Source organism: Oryzias melastigma, linkage group LG14 (assembly GCF_002922805.2).
Source record: "Oryzias melastigma strain HK-1 linkage group LG14, ASM292280v2, whole genome shotgun sequence".
In the NCBI taxonomy this organism is placed as follows: domain Eukaryota; kingdom Metazoa; phylum Chordata; class Actinopteri; order Beloniformes; family Adrianichthyidae; genus Oryzias; species Oryzias melastigma.
The window spans coordinates 29,503,267-29,525,698 of NC_050525.1; the positions used below are offsets into that span (position 1 = coordinate 29,503,267).

General features: G+C 41.1%; 1 protein-coding gene across 1 annotated transcript in view; it reads right to left on the reverse strand.

Annotated features, from left to right (window-relative positions):
- Positions 1-22,432, reverse strand: part of si:dkeyp-23e4.3 (rho GTPase-activating protein 7) — a gene marked incomplete in the record, with an annotated part of 69,825 nt that overhangs the window by 44,556 nt on the left and 2,837 nt on the right.

Sequence of the window (22,432 nt, forward strand, 5' to 3'; positions counted from 1 at the left end):
GACTTCAGGCCTTGAGGGTCAGCGTCTGACATGCTTTCTAATCAACCTGCTATGGTAGCTTCTTATTGGCAAACACACCTGATCCAGGTGACCAGCAGCAGGCAGGGATGGCCTAGAGTCTGACACTCCTACTCCAAGTCATCTTGAAAAGTTTCATTTAGGAGAAAGAAGTTAAATGTGTGAAGAGGCTGCAATTATGATCCTTCAGAGGAAAGATGTCAGTTTTCCTGATCTGAATAATCATGGAGGAAGTCTAAAGTAAACAGTGTTCTGTGCTACATTCCAACAATAACCTTCTGCTGGTTAAATCCACAAAGTAGGATTATAGATGATTAAGGCATGAACGTTTTCACTCTTTTCTCTTGTTTAAACTCTTCATAGAAAGAGAAGTCCAGTTTCACAACCAATCAGGGCGCAGAACACATTGGTCCGTTAAAAGAATGATGCAGAATTGCACTGAAAACTCTGCAACACAAAGAGGAGTAAACCAGGACTGTCCCCACACAGAGAACTTCGTTCTGCTTCAGCATTTGTCAGTGAAGTCTGGTTCTTTCTACCAAACTACAAATCAAAACTAGTGGAACCACAACAACAAAAGGCTTGTGAAGGATCCTCATGACTGACATGTTCACATTAAAATAGGCTTTAATATCTTTTTGAGACACAAGCCAAATTCTCAAGGAGAGCTCACACCAGACACAACACAGGACGCCATTTACGCCCATATTGGTAAGAAAAAACTAAAAATTCCCACAATTTGGGCTGAAATAAATAAATAAACAAACAGGGGAGCCGGTTTGTTTTTGCTTGTCTATAAATGGTGGTGTAAGTTTTTAGAATATAACCTTTAGCTATGCTGAAGTGCAGGTGAGGTTAAACATCTTTCAGATCAGTCATGTGGTTTGGTCAAAGAGCTATGTGAGCTTATTAGACCCCCACCCCCATTAAAGGTTATATTTGGGCTGCCAAGTCGAGGCTGTGGAAGCCGTGGAGTGTTTGATTAAAGCCCCTTACCCGTTTCCTGTTGATTCTCTATGGCAGAGGTGTCAAACTCAATCACACACAAAATCCAAAACACACCTGAGGTATCGGGCCGAACAGAATAAACGCTTATTGAACTCTCTAAAACTACATTTTCAAACTTTTACTTTTTAACATAATTAGGAACTAGATATATAGCAATAATGCTAGTGTGAATGCTGTAAGCTGAATTTGGCCGCTGAAGATGCTAGTGCTGATAGCTGAAATCATTGAAGTTAATAGCCAGTGAAAAAAAAGCCTAAATTAGCCAAATTGGCTAGCGTGTAGCTGAAATATTAGCTAAACTCCAAAATAGCCTAAAAAATCTTAGTAAATACCAAAATAGTCCAGAAAGTTAGCAGAATGAACATTTTTAAAACTTTAAAACTGTAACTTTTCAACATAATTCTGAATAATAAAAAGGCAGGAATATTATTCCAGAATAAATCAACTTAAACCTTAAATAAGTTTCAATAGTTTAATTTCTAGAAAAATAATATCTGTCAAAATCATACAATCATACAAGCAAAAGATAACATCGGGCCATTGATAATAAAAAAAAAAAGATCTGGAGGTCCGGATAGAATTACCCAGAGGGCCGGATCCGGCCCCCGGGCCGTGACTTTGACACATGTGCTCTCTGGTGTTCCAAAACTCTACAACTGTAATATACCTCTGGGTGGCGCTGTTTGCACTTTCTTTGCCTGCAGCTATGGGTGAAACGACCCCCAGTGAGTCAGTCCTGGACTTTTTTGTGTTAAAAAAATTCCCATGATCCTTCATTCGCTTCTGATGCTTTTAGCGGCTTTTTCAGCTAGCTAAGATGGAACGACAACGACAAAGAGGCCTCGCTGTTAGAGGTTTAACGACAAATGTTACTTTTTATTCCTACTAATGTGCGTTACCTTAATGAATACAGAATCTAAATAAATTCAACCTTATTGTTTATTTTCTCCTTTAATTTCATGACATGCATAAAAACATTGTATTTAGCCCTCAGACCAGGATCCCATTTAGATTTTGTCTCTAGACAAAGCTGGTTCAAAACCATCTACCTCATGTTTGATTAGTCATGTTCTTAACAGACCAGCATCAGAGCTTTGCTCCAGAAGCTTCTTTTCTATCATAACAAACAATCGCTTTACATCAGACCATTGCCGTGTGCAACGCTGCCGATGCTGCTAACAAACAAGCACAAACCAGAGAGGAGCAGTTCAGGTTCACTCCAGAACTCCCCTCTCCAAGCAGCAGAAGTATCAGTTCAGTGGATCAGATCTGCTCTGCCATCTTCCACCTTCAGCTGGTGCATGAACTCTCTAAAGTAAACCTTTGGACATCAACATCATTTGTGATTCTTTTAAGGAATTCTCTGACATTTTCATCACAAAACATTTCAACTTCTTCTCCATAAACAGGATCAATGTTACTCGTTAGACTTTCCTCCCTCATGTTTCACGTTTCATCTAAAACTATTCCAAACCGAGTGAGATTTACTAACTGACTGACTGACTGACTTTGGTCTGACTGGTTAAACGACTGCTCTAACAGTTTCCTTGTCAGGCTGAGTGGATGCACTAATGCTCCAACAATCAATACTAAGCCCATTAGGATCACATTAGGAAGACACAACGTGCTGAAGAACAAGGACGCCGAGCATCCCTGGATGAGAGGATTTTGAAATGCTGTACACACACAGATCTACTTTAGGTTCATGTTTTATGTAAAACAATGACAAGCAAAAGGACAATGACTTTGATTGTTGATTAAACACTTCCTTTTAAGTCTGTAGAACCAGGAAGATTAGTCGAATAATGTAAAATACACTTCCCAGTTTGACACAAATGATACATTAGTGTAAAATAATCTAGAAAAAGACCAAAATTCAGCAGTGAAGGAGGGACTGAGAGCATAATCTAAAGGCTAAAATAAAAGTTTATTAAGTTGTTATGATGAAGATTTATTCTAAAATGTAAAACCGACGAGTTCACTAAGATTCTGAGCAAGAACGTTTAAAATATAATTCTCTAAACTCTGGACTGATTTTTTACGTTAATTTTTCCAACAGCATCAATGCAAAGGTCAAGGGTAAAAAATACCGACTCAAAAACATTAATAGTACATAAATAACATGTCATGGTAATACAATGTAATGACTATAACTAACTATTCCTTCATACTTTAAACCAAAACTGTGTAGAATTTGTCATCCTGACGTGAGAACTCATGAACAGATCAGCAGCTGAAGGTTTACAGCAGAACCAGGAGAATGAAGATGAGGAATGGGAGACATTACTGCGGTGAACCTTCTCCATTCCCGGTGGTTTCTCTGCTGGGGTCCAGCGGGATTTTACTTTGAAGGGTTTCAGATTAATGGCCTGCATGGCTTCAGCCTTCCTCCAGACGGCAGGCGTAGTGAAGGCATTAGTGCGGAGGGAGCCGGAGACCAGCAGGAAACAGGAAACACAAACGCTGCGTGGACGGATGCTGACTGCGTCCCCAGGTAACCACGGCGCTCTGCTCTCCTGTGGGACGGATCAAATGCATATCTTTAAGGAGCTAATTACCGGCTCTCAAACGGGCTTCAGGAAAACTCCTCGGCCTGGTGGAGGGCTCCTCTGGAGCCTCAATAATGGCTTCATTTTTCTTCCACTGCACATAATTAAAAAGGGAGAAAACTTGGTTGTTGCAGCAACACGCAGCAACCAAACTCAGAATGATCCGGACCTGCTGAGCAGAGTCCAGCTCAGTCTGGAAGAACTGATGCAGGAGCACCTGCCACTGGATAGTTTTAGTTTGGGGGGGCCAGAGTTTTGTTCTGCTGTGACGGTTCATCTTCTAAAGAACGCTGCTGTTGTCGTCCAGCAGAGGGGCAACACTAAACCCAGTTTGTCTGTTGTTTTTGTCCATGTGGAACCCCTGAAACCCACCAATCAATTTAAAGCATAAAAATACAATCAACCAAACCCCAAAGGTCTGGAGGACCAGTGGGTGAGATGCTCAACACAGTTCACCCAAAAGAGTCAGAAACAAGTCTTTATTTTGAATATCAAGCTGATTCTCTCATTCCAGTCTCATGTCTGGTGTGATCTCACTCCATGGCCTCCAACGCCTTCCAGGATTCCCAGTGAGTCTGGATCACTAAAGACCATCAGATTGTTGGAGGTTAAAGAAGGTCAACGATCCAGCGGTGAGTAACCATCAGCAACAAAGTAGAGAACAGATGGAAGAAAGGTCAGGAGGAGGAGCTGGGGTTGGATCGGCCACACCCTGACGAAACAACTCTCAGCATCAGGCCTGACCTGGAATTCCCAGAAGAAGAGAACACGAAGACGAACACGTGGAGATGGAACCTGGAGGTCAAGTGAAGAAGCTTGAAACGATTGTCCAGGACAGAAGACGATGGCGACGAGTTGATGAAGGCCTACACAAAACCAGGGGTAGGAGGTATGACTAAAGAAGGAGAACTTCAATCAGGTGAAGTTCCTACAACTGAACTCCAACGGAGTCACCGCGGTCCACACGGAAACCTTTCCTTTCATCATTGAGGCTGACTGGCAAACTCAAGTATTTGGAGCCAGGTCAGTCTACCAGACAACCACTAGAGGGCTAAAACATTATTTTAAAGTAAAGTCATAAAGAATTTCAAAGAGTAAAATGCTAAAAAGTGTGAACATGTGATGAGAAGGTGTGGACTCTTGTTGCGGTTATAAAGAGGAACCAGTAGAGCTTTGGAGGACTCCAGACTAGACTTTAGCTTCCAGATAAATCAGCTGATCTTTACAGGACACGTTCCATGTTTACATGTCCATGATACCTGAGCTTCCAGTGTGGAACATCTCCTGGTGCTGCTTTGCTCCACAGAGACGCCACAGTGCTGCAGGGAGATGGAAGCAGACTCGATAGGCAGCAGATTGACTCATAACAATTGTTTGTGTCGCATGTAGCTTGTAAAAAAAAAGCCTCAAACCATGGAAACGATCACGGACAGATGAGGCAAGAAGGGGAAAGAGCTGTGGAACGACAAACGGAAGAGAGGGATCGGAGATCCATCAGGACATCACGACTTCTGCAGATTTAAAGAGCAGCTGCTCCATTTTTAGCAACAGGATATGGGGTTCCATTTGTGCCAAAAATATGTTTTTGGACCAATACTTTGTCTTTGGTCCTTTGTCTATGTCTACTGAACAAGTTTATTGAACATTTGTTCATGTCTATGTACTTCTAAGCAATATCTTCTGCGTCTTCATGCTTCTTTGATGATTACTTTGTGTTTGCATTGTGATGTTTCCGCTTGCTTTATGCTTAAAGCTTTGGATTTGCCATTGCTATTGTTAGCTCCTGTTGTTACACTACATAGTCATTTAACAACAAAACCTGAAAATATTCTCCACAGTTTTTCCACCCTCAAGATTCTGCATCCCTTTACGTTGAGCATTACATTTTGGTGCAAATCCTGTAGAAAACGTCAGCTGATTCACGTTGATTACATCCTTCAGCTGTGCAGATGAACAGATCAGTGCAGGACTGTGTTTCTCTGCTTCAGAATCCGCTGGAGTGACGTTAACAGTGTCAACTGATGAAGGGTTACCATCACAGTAAGAGATAATACCCAACGAAGTGAACATTATGAGAAACGAGGATGGCTGGTTCTGCGAAGTGAGTCGGGTATTATCCCGCATATACCATTTAAAAAACAATTTTAATTCAATAAATATTCAATCAATACTTAGTACTTTATTCTTGTTATTTCTTCAGATCAATTTTCTTCCACAAAAGTGGACTATTTGATCCGTGATGCGGCTTGTTGTCACGGTGACATGGCAACAGGGCACTAAGCCGGAAGCCAACACAGAACTCAGCTGTAGCAATAAAGTGTTGCACCTTTGAAAGGAGGACCTGAACAATTGTGTATTTTTATTTCTGAAGTTAAGCCTTTAGTGAGCAGCTAGAACATGAACAGGACACAATCAGCTTCCGTGTCTCTGCGTTTCATTTCACAGCAGCTTATAGACTCCCTCTTCTGAGCTGCTCTAATGGAAACTCCCTCTTGTGGTTAGACAGAAGACTACACCATTCACGCCGAGTGATGTCTTATTAGTAAGAGAATACCTTATTTACAAAATAAATTACTGAAGTTGAGCCGATCATTATGGGGCGAGGGGTTGTCTAGTTTGTCAATATGTACTCCTTTACCTTCAAAAGGAAAGCGATCGGTCACGATAGGTTTAATAAAGCATCAGTTCAGAGAGAAAGTTCACCTCTTACTGCTTGTTTTTGTCCAGATGACGAAGAAAAAATATGTTTCAAAGAAGCCTGCACAGTGATACAGATTGTGTGGGCTGTGTGACCGGAACTTCTTTTTTAGGTGTGCATTATCACTTTTGAATCCAGACCCAGCAGCCAATCAGAATTGAGTATTCACCCGGACCATGGTATAAAAGAATGTAAACACGGGAGCTACAGCTCTGGGGTTACATTTTTTTAGAACTTATGTCAGTGAGTAGAACTTCAGTCTCATTTTTTGACCTGTTTTGTTTTAGTTCATAAACTTAAAATCCAACATTAGAGCAATAAATACATTATCCCAGAATAAGATGTTATTACACTCTACTATATTTATAAAGACTGCAAATCAGCGATGTTGGACGCCACGAATATTCATACTCTAAATCTTGGGAGAAGATCACAAATATCCGAGAGGTCAGATACTATTTACAGCCTTAGTGTAAAGGTTTACAGGTATGAGGGTTACAGGTATGAGGGTTACAGGTATGAAGGTTACAGGTATGAAGGTTACAGGTATGAAGGTTTACAGGTATGAGGGTTACAGGTATGAGGGTTACAGGTATGAAGGTTACAGGTATGAGGGTTACAGGTATGAAGGTTACAGGTATGAAGACAGCTTGGCGTTTCATCCAAACCCAAACTGCTTCAATTCAGAATTCAAGCTGACTCTTCTGTTCTTTGACAAACTCAAAGTGATCTGTGATCGACTGAATCCAAACTGAAAGTCTGTGTTTAACCTTTAGAGGACGTTCTGGTTGCGGTTATTCCAGGTCTGTAACGGTCAAACCAGCTTCAAACAGAACCGCATCAGGAAAACACACACACCAGCATCATCCCCTCACAACCCACACAGCTATTTTCAGAAGCCGTCCGTGTGCTTCCATGTTGCCTTAAGGCAGGCCGAGTATCTGAACGCTCAGAGCCACAAGGTCGGGCAGAGCGCGCCGTGTTAAGCTAGCATGCACACTCAAACGCACAGCGGGCAGGGAGAGATGGTGAATTATTCAGACGTGGCCCAAACCCAGAGCTGGTAGCGTTTCAGAGTGAAAGAGAAGGCTGCTCCCCAGAGCCCCCCCACCAAACCTTCAAGGGGAGGAATGCTTCAGAAAAGGAAGAACTGGAAAATGTGCTTTTCTCAGTTTATGGGTGTGATTTACAGGAATGCACAGCACTGATGGGATTCATTAATAACTGGGTTCATTTCAAAATAAAACAAACTTTATCCCTAAATACATGAAATTTCAGTTCAGTTCTTAGTTGAACGTGTCTGTTGGTCACTGAGACTTCATTCAGTTGATTTTATTTTCTAATTAACAATATTTCATCCCAACTTCCATCTTTCTGTGAAGTGCTTTTACTCTGAAACTGAATTCATCATCACCACAGACATGATCAGAAATCAGCTGTTTCAGTTGAAGCCTCACCAGGACGGAACACTTTATCTCTGAACCATCGACTGTATCAGAGAACTGGACTGACTGACTGAGACTTACTTTCAGCTCCAACCAAAAGAAGCTAATTTAGAGGGAGTTTTTTTATTGATCTGGACGCCACCATGCTGGAGCTGAACATCATCAGTGAGCAGTGATTGGTCCAGGTCGTTGTGAGTCAAGGTTTCTATAGCAACCACTCTGACCAATCAGGGTTGAGTTGGAAGGCCACACCCCTACCACTTGGAAGCTGCATTATATTAGTCATACGTTTTCAATGTTGGATGTGGGAGCCAGCAGGCTCCGCCTACTTTTATGGAGGCATCTGATTGATCAGTTTATGACTTTAACTCCAGAAGAAGTTTAATAAAAAAAGAGATTTATCAAAAAGATGTTAAAAACATCATCAGAGCCAGAATGTTATTCTGACTAATAGACAGCTGTTTATTTCTACATGGAAGTCTATGGGATTTTGAGGTCCAGTCCAGTTCTCATATACAGTCAATGCACATGTAATGTCTCTCTCTGACCATGACGGAAGGTTTCTCTGTTCGGTTTTCCTGGTTTGCTCAGATGAGCGTTGCTGTTATGGTTGTTTTCATTGTTCAGTATTTCCTGTGGATGTCTGGAGAGCTACTCTCTACACAAACAAGTCTGATCTTGATGCTGCACGCACAAACACAAACAGCTCTGTCAACACAAACGCACACGTTTCATCAGCTGCAAACAACCACCAGCAGCAGAACCATCACAGGTGAAGGCTCTGATTGATGGAGCTCCTGAACAATGATAGAACAACCTCAAATCAGAGAATTAGACTGGATTAGATGCCTGTAGTTCTCCGTCGGCTACTGACTGCAGATGAAATATTAATCAGCATAAAGAGCAGCTGAGTGTGGAATAGAAACCTTTGTTTGTTTCTGTTCAAATGCTTCAGAAAACTTCAGCTACAGAAATGTACAAATATCAGAAAAACTGAACTGACTGAATTTAGAGAAAATCTAAACATTTTATCTTTATATTACAGATGTTCACCCTGATGCACTAACTTCTGCCCTGAAGGAACTCTATGGAGTCAGAAGAAACTACAGGAAAAATGCTGAAATGTGCGGAAGCTTTAAAAGCCAGAAAAACCCTAATTGTGTTTCTGACTTCAAGGTCGGAGTACTCACCAGTTAAATACAGAAGACAACAGCTAAAGGTCAAAGTCGTCCAGTGAAAAGGACTGAATTCATGAAGATGAAGGGAGTAAAATGCATTTGTGCCTTTCAGTTCTGCTTCCTTTACTGTTGAACTGAGGCCACAATAATGCAGCGCAGCTTTTGATTTAACTCCAGCCTGAAGTGATGATGATGATGGCATTTGTTTTTCATGGGCTAAATGCAGACGCAGCTGGAGATCCTGAACTCTGGTAGAAGTAACTTAAATGAGGATAAACAAACTGTCCATCCTGACAGCATGGCGGCCTCACAAGTCTCTTTGATTCTCGGGGACTTCAAACAAACTCCAGCTGTAACTTCAGCCCACACGGACAGTCGGAACACATTTGTGCTGCTGGAACTTTCTACGTTCTGTCAGTTTGGCGTCCCAAAGTTAAAAGAACAAAAACTTCCAGTAGAGCTTTCTTCTTCTTCCTCACAAATTATTTGTTTCAAATGTTTTCTGCATTTCAAACACTTCTGGAAAAAAAATCTTTGTGGCTTAATAGCAGACGAAAAACACTTAAGCAGGAAATAGGAAATTGCTCTTCCTCTAGTGTCCTTCTGGCTCTTCCTCGCTTATTTAGGACAATGAGATTTCTCAATTAGAGCTTCTGGAGCTGATTACTAATCCAGCAGCATGATGTGACTCAGCAGCAGCTTGTTAGTCTATTTTAGCTCCTCTCCTCCCTTCACCCAAAGCTCTGATTGTCCTCGCTTTAACCCATTCAGGGTTTATCATCGCATTCGCCCCGCTATGTCACATCCAAAACATTCTTAAGAAATAAACAAATACGATTATTTCATAGTCAGAGTTCTGAAATAATCTGGATAGTCCAGATATCAATTAAAGGACCAACACCATGAAAAATCAACTTTGAGCTTTTAATTGTATTATAATAAAAACCTACAAACCTGCGCTGTGAGCACCAGCCCCTCCCATCCCACAAAAACCAGTGGGTCCTCACACGCATGTAGACCATGGAGAACAGCCCCTTCCAGGAAGAGTCTGAGCTGCTAGCTCCGCCCACAGGCTAACACACACTTTCTCTGCTGACCTGGCGGTGTGCGGCAAAACGCTTCCATTTTATATTCACAATCTGCACATCCATCTTGCAAAAGTTCAGATGTTAGTTTTTGTGGGTCACACGCTGCTGAGGCCGGCTTTAGGATGATGTCATAAAATGGGCGTCACCCCCAAGGAGCGAAAGGCGGAGCCTCAGAGATCGAGTCATCTTACTTCTATTCGTTTGTCTTTATTGAAATCATTGTGAATCCGGAGCAAATACAAAAAAAGAGTTTGAAAAAGATCGTATATGTGATGTAGAAAATATAGTTGGAGGAGGTTTACTCCATGCCAACAACTCAGAGGGGAATTTCTAAAAAACTCTCCTAGAAAACATCAGAGGTTTTTAGATTTAGTCTAAAAATGGCATCATCATAATTAAAGTCTGCTGGGAACGCTTAAACATAAACCAGAAGATGATCAGAGGGTTTTTAATGTGACAAATGTCTGGAAACGTCAATGTTTTTTTAATCTTTAACAGAACTTTCTGATGACTATTCACCTCAGAAGAAGTCTCTACTAACAACCCATTACAAAAGAGACATTTACAACACAAACAACTGCTAAACCTTCTGATATTTAGTGTGTTTTATTAATGAAACTGAAGTTCTTAGTGGTGTTTTACTGTCTGCATGGATGTTTACTAGAACTTCACACTGAACTACAAACTACTTTCTAGTTTCTTTCCTATAAAGTCTCAGAAAGTTGAAGTAAACTAAGCAGCATTCTGTGCAGAGACCAAAAACGTAAAGCGTCATAATTCTAAAACACAATAAAAAGGAATCCAGAACTCCTAAAGCAAAGCCAACAGCAGCAAATCAAGATGATTAGGATTTGTCTGCGGTCGCCGTGATGAGAAGGAGCTGGAGAGGAAAGCCGTAAAGCAACACAACCATGAAGTAAAGAGGAGAAATCAAAGCGTGTTCGCCTTCCCCTGGCGGCGAGCGCCGGTTGATTAGATTCATTGTTGGTGCGAGGCGATGACAAGCGTGTGGGACGCGACAAGCTGTAAAGGATTATTACGCTGTAATGAAATCACATCACAGGTGCTGCTGCTGATGCAGCCTCTGACTGCAGGAAATCCACTCGGCGTGGAGAGCAGAGCATCAGCACCGCCATCGCCACGGGGATCCCGCCACGAGGAGCTAACCGGCCGCTTTCAAAGGTTTTTCTGCTAAAACAGCAGCTTCACCGACACCAACCTCAGCTGGATCCTAAACCGGAGTTAAAACATGTCAACCATCGTCTGATTCAATGCAGAAACATGAACATGTGAGTCTGTCACGTGAAGCCGAAGCTACAACACCTGCCAAAGACAAAAGCATCTATAATGTATACATCTATGATTTAGTGATGGTGGAGGGATGTGCTGCTGCTCTTGTGTAGGCAGAGCTGTGACGCTTCCAGGGAGGAAGCTCTGAGAATCCCGACATCAACATAGATTATTTAGAATGGAATCACTATGTGAGATGGGAGAGGCGGGTTTTCCTTAACAGCCGACTGATTTTTATTCTAGCAGCATTTCATGAACTTTATAAAAAAATAAATAATATCTCAGAAAGAACACATTCCTGAGTGGAGCAAATTTTAAGGAGTAATCCTCCACATCTAAACCAAGGTTACATCATCTTTCCTTTACCCTGCGCCTTCATTATTAACTCAGAGTTTAACAGGTTTGAGTCAATAAAGACCAAATTAATGGAGATTTTAACACGTTTTTCATGACTAAAATCAGTAAAGCGAAATGTGTTTTTCTCTCAATACTTCTGGATTTTTCACTCTTTTCCTCTAAAATTATGAATGATCTTATTGATAAGGTTGAAGGGGCCCTACCAGGATTTTCTTCAGCCTTTCAGAGTAAACTATATCCATATATGATCACATATCACATTGGGAACACTAAAGAGAAAATAAAAGAGAGCACGACTCCCGGTAAGGAGTGAGAAGAGAAACGGTCACGAAGCTGCGTCCTCATCCATGACTGTTGTCACCGTAGATTGGTAAAGTTGCAGTGAAAATAAAAAGCTTCAGGGTGCGCAACAAATCGCGCCAAGTCCTGGAGGGTCTGATAATGACAGATTTGGTGTAATAATTGATCAAATTAACTTAACAACGATATAAACGATAGAGGAGAAATTTGACGATAGACACTTTTCTATCCCCACACGATAAATATCGTCATATCGACCAGCACTAGTTGCAGCTCAGACGGACCATCATTGGAGGCCTGAAGTTTTCAAACACAGATCCACCGTGTGGATCATGGAAACATGGTTGCTGCTGTGCAGGAGTGGTTAACACTGAATCCCATCACTGAAGCTCAGTTTCAGTTATTTTCTTCAAGTGTTTACAGAAACTGTTTCCTGATTCAGCTTTTAGGATCCAGATGGTTTCCCATTAGCAGGTGGTGAGTTCAGGTCAAATTTGAAAAGGCTTCTATTAACAACATGTATAAGTGAGAGCACTACTCCGCTCACACCTGCAGCCATCTTGGTTTTCCTGGGTCGACTTCTTTCCCCGTATCTATTAAAAGTCAAACGTGACTTTGAGGCCGTCTCAGCTGCTGTATGAGTCCTCGCTTCTGTCTTCCCGCCAGAGTCTTCATTAAAGCGGCTAATTGAGCTGTTAAGCAGGACTCTGTCTTGATTAAACATCTACTAACGGCTCTCTGAGCAGCTCCACGTTGGCCTCAGCTACTTCAGCAAAGTGCTGTGAATCCAGAAGTCGTCCTCAGAGCCAGATGAAGACAAAAGTTCACTACAAACATGCTTTCATTGCTATAAGTTATTTGATAGATTTAATGGGGCTTTCCTATAAACATCAGTAGACAGATGTCATAAATGTGTGGTACCAGCTCTAAAACCACGAGGAGCTGTAAAAAGTTGGTCTGACTGAGAGAGAAGTGGGTTTGTGAAGCAGTTATATGAAGTCTGGTTTTTACATAGAAATCCTTTACATGCTGAAACTTTGAACCAAGCTTCATTTGTAGACATGATGTTAGTGTCCGAGTCATCTCTGCTTAAAAAGCTCTGAGGATCCATTCAAAAGACAAAATCCTTTCAAACAAAAATGCGTCTCAGAAACTTCTAGAGTTTCCTTTAAACCTTGTAAAACTGATGAAGCTTTAGGTTCTCTGTGCCTGACAGCATCAGATCGCAGTGAACTGTTATTTTTAAGAGTTTTTCCTTGAGTTGTTTTCAGAAAAGAGAACTGCTAAAGTTGGACGAGGAGCAGTGATGAGTTTGATGCTGTTTTTGGAGGAAATCAGGACTGGAAATGTTCTACCGTCTATCTTCCGGTCTATAACTGACGCCGGCCTCCACTAAACACCGCTGTTTGTTACTGTTAGACGCTGGTCTTTAAAGGTGGCCACCCCCCGTGTACAGACGTGCAGACACTGGCTGTCTGCGCTATTTATGTTGTGATCCAGTGTAGCGATGCCAAGAAACGCTCAGTCAGTCTGTGCAGTGGCATACGCCAAAGAATATTCTGGTGAGGAATCTGCACCATATTCCACATCGGACACTAAACTAAACTGCAGAAAATGGGGATTTCCTGTTGGAGGTACAAAGTAGGGAAGTGATGAAAGAAGAACTGGTTTGAACGTGGATTATCGGGTAAAGACGGAAAGGTGGGCGTGTCTCCAGGAAAAAGATCTGCATGAAAGCAAAGAGGACTTTTGACCCAAAGACTGATGATCACCTGGTGTTCATGTCTGCCTTTTTGTGACCAAATTTGACCACAAACGAACCATTAGCTGTCACTATTCTGTCTGTGATGAAGAAATGCTGGCCTACAACCGACGCCTGTCTCTAATAAACTCCGGGCTCCTATTGGAAGATATTTGGTACATAAACTTTCATGACTCATATATCCTCCAGAGGAGCATCAGATCCTGCAAAGTCTTCAGAATGAAAATGAAGACATGAGCTTCCCATGTCGAGTTGGAATCACTGGGTACCTTACGATATGATACGATACATGTCTCACAATATTGATCATATCGCGATAACTGGTAAAAATCATCTCTATTAACTCACATTATATAGAACAACACATATTTTTGGGGAAAACATATCTCAACTTATTTTATAGCTTCAACACAATCATAATCAGCTCGGGTCTTGTTTTGTGCAACCAATAATAGACACTTTTGTGTAACATTACTGAAATCAGTAATACTGTCTTTGACAAGTATTGACACCAATTAAATTGGAATTCTCTGTAAAATTTAGAGATAACAATAGTAAACATGAACAGCAGTGCCAATACTTAATGCAAAATTGATGTAAACAACAGAAGAAAAAATTAAATAATTCAAGTAGCTGCCAGACAGATTGGTGCAACGTGCGCCCCCTATCTACCTCCAAAGGAACGTCTCACCAAAGGATGACAAATGTAACCTTTTACAGCCTCTTGAAACAAAAATAAAAGATCAGAACTTGGTGAGAACCATCAAGAATCAATCGCGATATATCATAATATGGATATTTTGGCACACCCCTAATCCCATGATCCTTCAGTTCCGCAGCGTTTGTGTGAAACATTCAATCAGACTCAGACTTTAAATCAAACTCGTTCCACTGGTACAAACACAGAGGTGAGTATCAATGACTGACTAGGTTTAGGTGTGATTCAAACATGCACGCTCTTTAGTTCCCATCAGATCCTCCTCAGTATCACAGACATGAAGTGAGTGAGTGGAGTTTGCTGAGCGGCCTGAGGCCTCTTCCTCAACTCCTCTGTTTACTGGAGACAGAAATAAACATTTGCCTTCTGCAGTATTAAAGACAGAGTGTGTTGATGTCAGATAACATTGGCTGTCTCTTTGTTTACATCCCAAACGCTTCAGTGGATGTCATCAGTTTCCAACCAGACTCCCACTCCTCCTCAGCAGGTCTCCGTGAGGATCGTCCTGGATGGAGGAGGAACGCTCTGGGCTCAGATGAAGGAGATCAGGATGTGTTTAGTCAGGAGATCTCCAGATAAACCTCTGGAGATCTCCACATTTCATTTGCTGTCATGGAGCAGGCCTCATCATTTCTGTGGTTGAGATTTTACAGTTCATCCGTCCCTCCAGGACATGTTGATGCTACAATCGTAGTTCTCATTTTGAAGCAGTTCTGTTGGGATGTCGGCTCGGTTCTGGCAGGAGAAGAGGCGTGTGGTTTTTATAAACACACATAAATCAGAACATTTACAGCTCCTAGCTTCCCATCAACCCTCTACCAATCCTCTGCCTCTACAGCTTCCAGCACTGAACAGAAACACGAGAGTCAAGATGATAAATCAGTAATAACTAAATACAAGAAACTGAAGAAAGACTCAAGAGCTTTAAAGTTACATTTAACTAAAACAAAAAAAGTTAAAAAAAAAAAAAAATTACATTTTTTTAATAGTTAAATTTAGTGCTGGGCAATATGAGGATATACATCATGTGGGCGATAAAAAAGTGTCTATCGTGGTATTTCTCCTCTATCGTCTATATCGTCTCTAACTTAATTTGATCAATTATTACGCCAAATATATCATTAAATAGCCAGAGACAATTGTCCAGGTGTTGCCTCGTCAGTATGGACGGACACACACAAAAAAAGGGCAAATAAAGACAAATTAAAAAGATATTCTTCATAAAGAAACTCTGTCTTGTGGTTTTGTGACGTAAAACTGCTTTACGTTCTTTGATTCGCACACAGGTTTTACGACATACGTTACGCTACTAAACACGAGTGCAGAATGGCGGACGGAACAGCTGGAAGTCGTTTCCCTGGAGTAGAAACAGACAAACACCGATGGAGTCAGCTCAAGAAGAAGCACTAAAGAGTCTGTGATTTGGCTGCATTTTGGATTCAAGACGTCCGACACGGAGCAGAAGATTGCAGTATGTAAACGAGCTAGGAGGCTAGGCTATTCCCGCGCTGATGCTAACACAACAAACCTTCTACCACTCAAGGAAAGTAGACGAAAATGAACATATGAGATTAAAAAAATAAGAGATAAATCAAAGTTGTGGAATAGAGCTGTAACAAGCATCCAAACACTCAGATTCCCGAAATCTGATCCCGAAAACTCGAGTCCGAAAATTCGCGACGTCCAAGATCTCCGATTCATGATCTTTATAAATTCAGTAGAATGTCATAACATATTTATTGCTCTGGAATACAGAAAAATGTTGGATTTTAAAGGCGAATGTGCTGCGCGATTGTCACCAGCAGTAAACAAAGCTTCTAAATAAAATGTCGGTGAAGCTTCCTTAAAAGTAAAGTAAAACTAGCGAGAACTTCTCGATCTCTTCAAAAAAATGAGACAAAAGTTCTGCTCACTGACTTAACATCAGAGCTTTAGGTCCAGTGTTTATATTGTTTTGGTCACGGTCTCTTTAACAGTTGATGCAATTGACGTAATTCTAGCAGAATTTTACGCAAAATTGTGTTTTTTTACTCAGAAACATGAAACTGTTGTGCACTTTAAAAAATGTTTTTTACAGGATGTTTTTTTTTTTTTTAACATATTCAGTTTAAATACCTTTGATTTTTGGAACAAATGGGAAGGCTGCTGTCTATCAGCCACATCTGTTCTCATTTGATTTATTTTGCTGCACTAAAATGTTTGTTTCTCAATTGTGATTATTCAGTTATCTCTTACTTAAATAGTCAGGAAAGAGTCAGCTATGACATTTTTTAGAGAATAGCTGAACATTTACTTTGTTGAATAACGTCATATATATCGTTATCGTGGTATAAAATATTTTATATTGCGATATACATTTTTTCCATATCGCCCAGCACTAGTTATACCTGTTCAAACCTGTTTGTTTTTGATCTGTTATTGAGTGTTTTATCTCTCTGTGCTGTTCAGAGCCAATAAAACAAAGTGAGAAGCTCTGTATTTTTTTTAAAAAGAGGAAATTATAAAGCTATTTTTGTTTTATTGCCTCCATTCCAGCCCAGACACATCTTCGTTAGAGTCCCTGCTGTGATTTATGGCTGTACTTAAAACATATCAGTAACTTCTATGTTTGCCATCCCTCTTTTCTTTGGAAATGAAGTTTCATTCTAATGTTTTGGACAAGCTTCCAGATTGGTCTTTTCCAATTAATCCTTCTGCTTGTGTACAGAAAGGCCTCGGAATAATCAGAGCTGTGTGGGATGATGAGGATCCCGGATGACTAAAGGAAGCCAAAGCCTGACAGGTAAACCTCTGGAGACTGGGTTTTTCTGGGCCCAGTATCAGGCTGTCTCACAGAGGAAGCCAGTGATGAATTGATCCTTCAGAAACTCACCAAGTTTCCGTCCTCAGTCTGTTCTATCTTTTTCCCTGGTGCCACTGAGCCCTGTTGTTGTCCAGAACCCCATTAAAGTGAGAGGAATGTTGCTTCATTACTCTGAACCCACACAGTGGAGTCTATTTTAACTCAGCTGCTCGTTAATCATCCAAACGCTGAAGGAGCCGCTTCCAGCCGGCTTCCTCATATTTGATGAACAATTGGTTAAACCCAGACCTGAGGACACACTAATGTTTGGGTCTCTCACAGGGTTATTTCTTTATTTAAGGATTCTCCTATTTTTGGGTTAAACTACCAAAGTGTTTTAAAGTGTGGAGTCTCTGTATTTTCTTTGGTCTTTGTGTTTGAACTAACACTGTTACTGTTTGAATTAATTAAGGATCAGATTCCCAACAAACTAAAAGCAGCTGTTATGACAGAAGGATGGACACACCTGGGCAGGAATTACTCCAGACAGAAACATGAAACACAGGAGTGGTTTGCTAAAGGAGAGTCCTTCATCCCAGAGGTGAGTTTGTTATGCAGAACCTTCATTAAGTTCTGATCTTCCGTGAACTTCTAAAGGTCACCTGAACAAAGCCTCTACCTTCCAGGTGCAAACTGGAGTTCCAAATGTTGCAGTTCCTCAAACGACCACTGAGGGCTGGTTATCCAAACAGTATCGGCTTAAATCTTTAATAAAAACTGAAAAAAAACACGTATACGTCTTGATTCAGGGTCTCATTGTGCCGGTCCCAAGCCCAGATAAGAGGGTTGTGTCAGGAAGGGCATCCGACGTCGAATCTTTGCCAAATCAAATAACGAATCAGTCCTATGATGAAGCTGATTCGCTGTGGCGACCCCTGAAGGGAAAAGAAGAAGAGACTGGATCCTAGCAGTACAGAATCTACAGATGACAGAGAGCATCCCTCTAGTGTAAATATGTCTATGATCCCAACCAGGCCTACTTATATACTGGGATTGGGGGGGCTATTTATTTATTTTTCAACCAATGCAGTGGAATTTAGTCACCTTGATGGCTCTGCTTCAAAGGGATGAACTAGATTTATTGCTTTCCTTCGACCAGCAGGGGGCGCTGCAGTTCAACAAAAGTTTTTGAGGAGTTGAGCTTTGAGTTTGAAAGTCAGACCGTGTCGTGGAAGAAGCAGAAGAGCCAAACATACTGAAGATGAAAGCAGATTAACACATAAATTACCATGGAGCCACAGCAGTGAGCCTGTAGCTCACATTAATGGACAGCAGGAGGCGCTGCTCTAACCAACCGTTAATCCTTTCAAAAGAGCAGCTTCTCCCTTTAGGAGGAGGAGGTGAGCCTTACCTGCACCTCATTACACAGCACCAGGAGCTCCGACCCCCACTACAGGTCTGAGGGGCTCTTCATTAGAGACTCTTCATCATCTCAACAATCATGTCCAGTCGGCTTTAGGGCCGAACAGGAGAGGCTCCATGACATGCAGGAGTTTCTGCTGAGCTGAGCTCACCAAGACCTCGCTTCACCTCATCTTCAAGACCAAATACTGATGTTTTCACTGAAAGCTTCCACGTGTTTATGGTCTGAATAGCTTGAACGTCAGTCCTGTGTTTGAGTGACTCACTGATTTACCGTAAGTCTTTAACCGTTAACCGTCACAGAATACCAACAGATTCGGAAGATCAGAGAAGCTTTGTGCTCCTTTGTGTTTCCTCAATCTAGTAGATCCAGACCCACAGTGAACGTGACTTTTTATTCCATCCTTCTGCAGTCTGAAGTACGACGGGAGAGGAGACTGTTCATTGGTTTACGTGTGTGAATGCTGTGATACATTCACACGACGGTGATTCACTTCTTTATCTCTTTATTACTACCGGTAATATTTTTCTTCGATGTTTTGGATGTTCATGGCTCTTCAGCTCTGTCAATAATTTAGCTCATTCAGGTATTAAAATATTCAGCTCTTTTTATGCTAGCTTGTTGGACTAAGGATTTACTGAGGATTTCTAGGCGATTTCTGACTTTAGCTAATATTTCAGCTACATGCTAGCTGTTTTGGATAATTTAGGCTTTTTTCCCATTTTTTAGGATGTTTTGGCATTTTGTTAATATTTTATTCAGCTATCCGCTTCAGCGTTGTTGGTTATCAACTCAAGCATCAATTCAATATTAGAGTTTTAAAAATAAAATATTGAATAAAACAAAATCAGTTGCATTGTATATTGCAGTGGGTTTTTTAAAGTTATAATTCAAATGAAAATGCATTTTGTATTTTACAATTCAAATTTTTAAAAGGACATTTCACTACATGGTTTCCTTCTAATTCAGTTTAAAGTAACTTAAAATCGATTGCATAGTGAAATCCCGCTCTAAAAATACATGTTTTGATTTATTAGAGAGCCTTTAAAACACAAAAACATCTGGATTATTTTATTTCTGGGTAGAGATGTTTCAACAGACTTGACCTGAAATGTCAGTTCAGGCTCTGATAACAGAATAACTGAACATTTACCAGTCAGAGTCCACTGTACTTAAGTGAGGCTCATATATGAAGATGTTTTTGAGGTAAAAGCGCTCCCAGGTATGAAGCTCCATCTCTCTCCTTCTGAGCTGAACTGGTCTCCATCCTACAAACATCTGTTGTTCAGTGACGCATCGACAAAAAGCCGTAAACTCTTAGCGTGAACAAAGAACATCAGAAATTGTAAAGATCGGGACAAAGACGGCCTTCAGAAGCTGATAGAGGCTCTGGAGCCGCATTAGCTGCAGCCTGATTTAGCCGTGCATGAATGCCTCCATTGTTCCCTGATGTGAAGCCGCTGTACTTCCACATATTAATGTGAGCCCAGCCAGCAAAATGAAGTGGTTCCAATCACACATCAGAGCGGGAAGAGAAGCCGCCAAAACTTGGAGAGTTGGAGGGAAAACGTCCAGCAGGACAGAACTCTGGATCAGTGGAGCTCAAACCCCTGATGAAGACGAAGGCTTCAGTTCTGCTGGATGAAGAGCATCTCTGCAGCTTCTTTCAACACAAAACATTCTTTCTACTGACAATGCTTTCTTATTTCTGTGAGTCTCCTGCTTCCCTCCAATAAGGACTGAAACCTGCATTCAGAAAAAAACACTGGAATGGGATTTCAGAGACACATTGAAGCTCCTCCACAATAAAAGCACACAGGTTTCAGTTTCACCAAGAAAAAGTTTGACTGGAAAACCTGAAAAGATCTTCCCAGCAGGAGCTGCAGATCATTGATGTTTCTTAATTTACACAATTTAACTTCAGGCTATAGAAATATGAGCAGACGCCATTTAGTTAAAGATACTGAAAGTCTGAAAGTTTTACTGTTTAAAGGAAAATACAAAGAATTATACATTAAAGTCCACCAACAACCGTTTTTAAAAATTTTCTTTATTAATTTCCAGTTTCTTTCTAAATACGTGAGGCCACCTTAAAAAAATCCCGTCTTGGACGCAATTAAAATACGAGCGGCCAATGCAATAGCGCGCTGACGTCTGACGTGGAGCCCACAAGAATTTCAATCACTTTTTCTGCTCGTCCCGTATAAATAGGTACAAAAACATCAGCCTAAAATAAAACCTACCGGTGAAAGTGCAGGCTGTCCACTGTGTACCGCATCCTTCTTCAAAAATGACTTCTTACTAAACTCTGATTGTTTCTCCATCCAGTATAAAAATATCTCTTTTTCCACAAATGACAGAATAATTATTGACGTGACTGTGACCAATAAATCCCTTTTTTCCTCAGATTCCTTTGGGAAATAATGAAAGCTAACATCAGTGTGGCCTTTCACTGAATTACAATCCTATACAGCACAGAAGTGGGACGTTATCTTCTCTTCTACGGCCTCTACGCTAGAGCTGGGCTAGCTACTGTGACGTAAGCAAGTTTCAGGAACTCCAACAGAGTTTTCCTCTGGGACTTTGAGTGACAGCAACTTAAATGGAGAAATACTCAGAAATGCAAACACAAAATCATTTCTTATTATATTTTTTCCATCAGCAGAGCAGACAGATCAGAGCTGAGGCCCTCTAGTGGTGGACAGATGGTACTGTCACAGTGGGGTCATGAAGCTTCAGACACACGAGGAGTTTAGTTGTATAAACCATTTTTGTATTTGAGGCTAAACTTCATTTAAATTATATTTGTGTACACAGAGCCTGCCCTGGGCATGGGTGACCTAGGCGGCTGCCTAGGGCACCATCTGCTTGAAGGGGCGCCAAGTCCCAAAGATTATATTATATACCAATGTGCTTTTTGAACAGTTTGATAAACCACTCATTTTGTGTAAAAATATAAAAAGTAGTAGTTAAAAACATAAATAAAAGAACTCAAAAGTGTGAAGTAAACAATTTTGTCCAGTGCGGCGCCCCCCCGCTTTACCAAATGCTGTCGCTGTCTAAACTAGGTGGGGAGGGGGGCGGTGTTGCTGCTGTTAGTTCTCTGAAACTTTAAGGATGAAAAAGCATCAAATCGAGCTCTCAGGGACGACATTAAGGTCAAAGAAGGAAGGAAGCAGAGCTCTGACTGATTTACATTCAGCTGCTTCAACTGCCCTGGATTTCCGTCAAAAAGTACTCAGACTAAATTAACTGCCGATCTATTTTTTTTTGCTATCTTTAAACTTTTAACAATAGAGATGTCTCTCTCTTAACCTACATGGTTCTTAGCATAGGCTAAGCGTATAGGCTTAGTATCCTAATTCGAAGGTTTCCGGTTCGAGTCCCACCAGGAGATGAATCGTTTTAAACAATAATCATAAGTGGTATTTTTTAAGTTTTGAGAACTAAAATAAATAAATTGCATATTCCAGGCAGCTCCGCTGTTTCTGTTCCTGCTCCAGATGGTGGTGTTGTGGGGGCGCCGTGCGGCCCAGGACGGGCCTGTGTGGTCTTTTTCCTTTGGACCAGACGGACCAACACCAACCCGGAGTTCTGGGGTTGAAAGTTCTTGTCAATCGCCGGCTTTCATTTGTTCTTCAACACAAACGCTGAAGGAGAACTGAACAGTTTCTCTTGACTCTCATGAAGAATGTTTTCAAACTGCCGATCTGGATCTTTAGCTGTGAATTTTGTTGTAACTGTAAACTTTATCGGTCGTGAGAACATAAACCTGATTGGTTAGATTGATGAGGTTTGAGCCTCAGACACTTTGAT